Consider the following 5,829-nt stretch of genomic DNA (forward strand, 5'->3'; position numbering starts at 1 on the left):
GAGATTCAAATAAGATGTCTGTAATGTGTTTTGTTAACCTTCGGGTACTATTTAAACCTGAGTTAAAATTGTCATAAAAGGCAGGCTAACAAATAGGGACTTTGTTGGGTAAGAAAGTGCTATTCACATATGTTTTCTGATCTCAGAAGTGGTCCAGTCACAGAAAACCTTAAAATAAAATGAAGAAGGAAGCAACAGGGGGCCAAGACCAGGTCCTAATTTGAGCAAGTACCTAGGCCTAAGTTAGCAACAGCTAAGGAGCAAGCTCATTTCTCATTTCAAAATGTACCAGTCAATAAGAGGGGGCTTGGTTTTACAGGGGAGAAAGAAAATTTTCTTCTGACAATGACAGACTTTGTCCTCTGCTCCATCTTAACCAGGAACAAGTTCTTCTTGAGCATATCGACTGAAGCTCCAGCCAAAGGATCCCAAAGTCCTCCTTGGATACCCAAACTTGGGAACAGGCAACATTTCTAAGGTGAAAACCAGCTATGACAAGGCCTGGTCTCCTGTGAGAGCAGGCTAAACATACTCTGGAGTGCCTGACCACTAGTGGGCACACATGTCCCTTGATTCTGTGGGAAAGCTCTGCTCTCAGAGGGGAATCAGGGTCAACTATTTCAGAGGGCAGTTTCTCTCACCACTTAATCCAAACTGGCTGACTCTATAATACAAACTAGAGATTTAGTGCTATTGCTCCCCAAGCTCTGAACAGCCACCCTCTATCCAAAGGTAATTCCACCTGGTAATTAACTGTGAAAAATAGAGTGGCCGCCTTCTGACCCGTGTTTATGCCAAGCAACAGTTTCCCTTGGGATTTTTCCTCTCTAGTTTCTCTCTCTCTTTCTTTTTTTTTTCCCCTTCACTGCCTGGGTTTGTGTGTATGTGTGTTTTTAAGTATTAACTCTCATGGAAGACCATGCCTATTTAAAATTCCCAGACGATGAGTCAGACCCATTCAGTCATGTTCCTGGAGAGTCACATGATGTGGTTTGATGAAACTTCACCTCATGAAAGGATTGGGGGAGAGATTTCAGAAGAGCATTTTCAGATTAAAATATAGGTGTAGGTATGAGAGGAGAGAGGGAGAGAGAGAGAGAGAGAGAGAGAGAGAGAGTGAGAGTTAAACAATAGTTTCTCTCTCGCTTTCTCCTTTCTTCTCTCTCTCTCTCTTTCTCTCTCTCTCTCTCCCTCTCTCCTCTCATACCTACATCTATATTTTAATCTGAAAATGCTCTTCTGAAATCTCTCCCCCAATCCTTTCATGAGGTGAAGTTTCATCAAACCACATCATGTGACTCTCCAGGAACATGACTGAATGGGTCTGACTCATCGTCTGGGAATTTTAAATAGGCATGGACTTCCATGAGAGTTAATACTTAAAGAGACGGATAAAAAAAAACCTGAGAAAAGAAAAGGGGAGAGAAAGAGAGAAAGAGAGAGAGAGAGAGAGAGAGAGAGAGAGAGATAACAGACTGACAGATGAGGCTTTGGTTTTGTTCCCAGTTTCTTTCTTCCTGGGATAATTAATCATCAGATTAGCAGCTAGGTTAGCTACAACAGAGATAGAAGTATCCAGTGTCTGGAGGGCTCAGTTTCTTTTGGACATGACGCTTACCTGGCCACCTGCATCTTGGATTCTCTATTTTGAGACAAGGATGATGGATGGATAATCCTATCTGTGATAGGTCTCCTCAAAAGAATTACTTCTAGTTGGAGGGGACACTTTTCACATCTGTTGCTGGTTGGATACTTTGAAAAGATATAGTGGTCTAGTGTCAATGCTATTGGGGGTGGGAGGATGGGGATTAAATTAGAAGTTAGAAGACAGGAAGTGTTCCATTTCTAACTTTGCTGCTAATGTGTGGGCTGCTGTGGGTCTCTCTGTGATTTTACAAACCAAGTAGAATAAACTGGCCTGGTGCCTACTTCACATCTGTGTTCTGGGAAACTCTTTGATCTCTCTAGATATAGGTACTGAATAAATACCAGGCCATGAATACTTGGCTGGTTAGAGTGAGCAAAAGCAGTAGACTCATTTTTATCCTCAAGCCCAAGCCTAGTGGCCTGTGTGTGAGAGGTAAACTTCAGGTAAGGACTAAGGTTCATTTTGAAAACAAAACGTAAAATTCTGTGAATTTCTCTTATCTCATATTTCCCATTCCAGAGAGAAGAACACGTATTGAACAACTGGCTCATTTAAGCATTTTCAGGTCATTCAGACTTCTGGTTCTAAGGGCAGGCAAGGAAAATTAAGCTTTGCTCTGAAACCTAAAGTGGTTTCTGGAGAGACATAAGAGAATGAGAAACCATTTTCCTACAACTTTTATGGCATTTTTCATCTGGTAGCATCTAGAATGAACTAATTCAGAGACAAATGTACATTTCTTTAAATAAATTAATCAAACCAGGTACAAAACACCCAGTCCAATATTTTGCAGGCATTCTGATATTTAATAACTGTCTGCTGAATTTAATTTCATTTAATTAAGTTGAAAGCATATCAGTAAAATGTGGTCTACAAGTCCATTTTGAAGACCATGTTTGTGTGTTTAAACATGTTTTAATATCATTTGCTTTTTACATCTTCTTGATTTCTGAGTATATACTATTTTTATCTTTTATCAAGTAAGCTGTCCCTAATAACAAAGAAGAAAATGAAAGAACAAAAGGAGTTAATAAAACTATCCAAGATATCAGCTGACTATGACAGAATAGGCAATATTTATGCCCATATTTCCTTACCTCTGCAAAGACAAGTTAGTATTTTTTTTTTCTAATTTCACCATTAGGGCCAAGCTTGGTCATTATAATTATATACCACTCTAATTCCTTTTGTTGTTGTTCTTGCAATTTACATTGTTTTAGTACTTTTGTCTATTGTTTTTCTCATTCTGTCTGTTTCATGTTCCATCAGCTGATGTGAGTCTTCCTACATAGTTCTGAATTCTTTACATTTATCATTTCTTAATGGCACAATAATGTTCCATCTCATTCATGTATGCCAATTTATTTAGACATACTCCAATTGAATGCATTCATGTTGTTTCCAGTTCTTTACACAAAATGCTTGTAAGAACTTTTTATCTATATGATCTTTTCTATCCATCTTCAACCTTATTAGGATAAATGACTAGCAATGGAAGCTCTGAATCAAGTCAGAATTTTAGTCAATATATTTATCATAATTCTCAAATGTTTTTCAGAATGTTCAGACAAATGTACAGCTCCACCAATAGTGAATCAATGTTGTATTGGTTCTTGTAAGTTTATTCAGACAGAAAGACAGACAGACAGACAGACAGACAGACAGACAGACAGACAGACAGATAGATAGATAGATAGATAGATAGATAGATAGATAGATAGATAGACAGATAGACAGACAGATAGATAGACATAATAGTCTTTTAACATTTGCCAAGAATTATGACATTTGACCTTGGCAGCAACCCCATTAAGCATGTGCTAAGTGTATTACTATCAGCATTTTACCAGCTCAAAATGTTTAAAAAATTTAAGCAAAGACACAGAGTTTAAGTAAAAGAAGTGGCATTTTCAAACCAGACTTTATCTGATTGTAGGCGCAGTTGTCTTTCCATGATACCTCACTGCCTCTTAGTGTACACACATGTAATACTAAACTTATAATTTTAGTAATTAAGTACAAATTTCAAGTGATGAAATAAACCACCCTCGACTCCAACTGAGCATGTCTAAAACCAAACCCATCTCCTACCCCTAGACTTTCCTATTTGAATCAGTGAAATCATGATACATCCAATTGCTCAGGGAAAGAAACTTTAAAGCACTGCTTTTTAACTTGTTTCTGTGTCATGGGCCCATTTGACAGTCCAGATGAAGCCTAGGAACCGCTTATCAGAATAATGTTTTTAAATGTATAAAATAATGTATGCAGATTTCCAAAGAAAATCAATTACAAATAAAGTTTATTAAAATACATTTATAAAAATAAAGATGTACATTTTCTACCCAAGTTCATATTCCTCTCAAAATATATGCTGATTCCAAAGTTTAAAGACCTCAGCCTTGAGCCACTGTTGACTCTTCCTTTTCTTTTCTCTTCCATATCCAATAAGGTACCAAGTACTGTCAATTCTTTCATTTTAATACTGTCTTCTATCTTTCCTCCTATCAATACCACCAGTTCAATCCCATATTACCTCACTATATTGTACAATTACAATAGCCTACTAACTACTCTGACTGCCTCAGTCTGCAAATTCATTTTCCTCAAGTGTCATTTTCATCATGTTTCTCCCCTGTTCAAAAACCTTATATAGCTCACCATATAGAGAACCCCAGCTACTTTATTCTGAGTATACTAGAGTCAACTTGACCTGCCAATTATTAAGTTTTCAGTATGAATATTTGCGCCTTGGGAATTTGCAAATATTATAAATTAGGGCTTAATTTGTTGTTTTGTTGAATATCTATACTTAAGAGATAGAGAAAAATGTTAATAATGATGGCTAAACTGAAAAGAATATTTAACATTTTTCTCCAGAATGCTTGTTGTCAAATATTTACCAGCATAACCTTATCATTAGCCCAGGGTCTCTTCAGGGAATTTGTTTATTTTTTTAAAAATATTTTGATAACTATTGAAAAATAATTGATTTTCTCTACATTTTATTTTGCTTTATAAAACATTATGAGAAAGGATCCATGCATTTCATCAGACTGCCAAAAGGGTAAATGACGCCTCCAAAAGCTGGAACACTGCCTCAGCCTGACATCCAAAGTCCCTTAAAATCTTGCTGGATTTAAATGTGACTCTTCAGCCTCACTAGTCCCATACACAGACCTTCCATTTCACATAGACTGCTCTATTGTTATTCAAATACCACTTCTACAGTTGTATGTCCTTTACTTCAACAATTCCTTTCCCATAAGATTTTTTCTCTTCATCTCTGCCTAAATGAATATTATGTATCAAGTTCCATTTTCTCCATAAAATTAATTGAACAGTCCAGACTACAATGATTTTCCTTACCTTTCTATAGCACTTTTGATCTATGCCACTAATATTTGTATTGATCATCTTCTCCCTTGAATTGATAATAATAGTAATAATATTTCAATGATTTGTCACTACCACTAAATTTGTTAACTTCTGGAAAGCTAAGCAGTATGATTTTTTTTTTTTTGCAAGATATGGCAACATTCCCCAGAATGATCCTGCTTCCATAACAGCTCATTCAGGCAGACAACTCCAGTGGAGAAGAAACCAAATGTGCCCACCAACTGCCAAACAATTGCCTCTGCAAGGCATGTAAGCCAGCCTAGCTAAAGCAGCAAGGCACCATGGGGGACATACAGGAGACAACATGTGCCAGATTGGTCAGGTCACCATCATCACCTCAACCACCATCTATCTCCCTTCAGACACTGAGGTACACAATTCAGGGCCCTGAACCCAGGAACCTTAAGGACAGCAATATTTCCCATAGCCACAGCAACCATCCTAGGAAGGAATTCCTATACTTGAAACATCATGGTACCTGCTTCTGTAGTCACTATCAGCACATGTATTAATGACCCAGAAAAGAGAGTCCTTGACACCAAAGTTTTGGCACTATTAAATGATCCAGCGACAGAAACTAATATGATTTTATCTGTACAAATAACACTAAAGAAGAATTACCACTATTTTGTTGTTGCTGTTTTGTTTGGTTGCTTCTCTTTCCCTAATGCATTCTAAAGACCCTTGCATTTGACTGGCAGTTGAAATCTTTCATATGTGTTGCTGCCCCAAGCCCATTACAATATGAGCTCCTTGAGAGTAGAAGTTATTTCACTTTTCTC

The 5,829-nt window shown here is 37.2% G+C and overlaps 1 non-coding gene across 1 annotated transcript; it reads right to left on the reverse strand.

Moving 5' to 3' along the window:
* Positions 1-822: 822 nt before the first annotated feature.
* On the reverse strand, positions 823-1,460 carry LOC138166566 (small nucleolar RNA snR86). Its single transcript, XR_011169637.1, has one exon. It is a non-coding gene; the product is annotated as a small nucleolar RNA snR86 (small nucleolar RNA).
* Between the last annotated feature and the right edge of the window lie 4,369 nt (positions 1,461-5,829).

Source organism: Petaurus breviceps, unplaced genomic scaffold (assembly GCF_028583685.1).
Source record: "Petaurus breviceps papuanus isolate PSGF00001 unplaced genomic scaffold, PetGlider_PUasm1.0 224, whole genome shotgun sequence".
Classification (NCBI taxonomy): domain Eukaryota; kingdom Metazoa; phylum Chordata; class Mammalia; order Diprotodontia; family Petauridae; genus Petaurus; species Petaurus breviceps.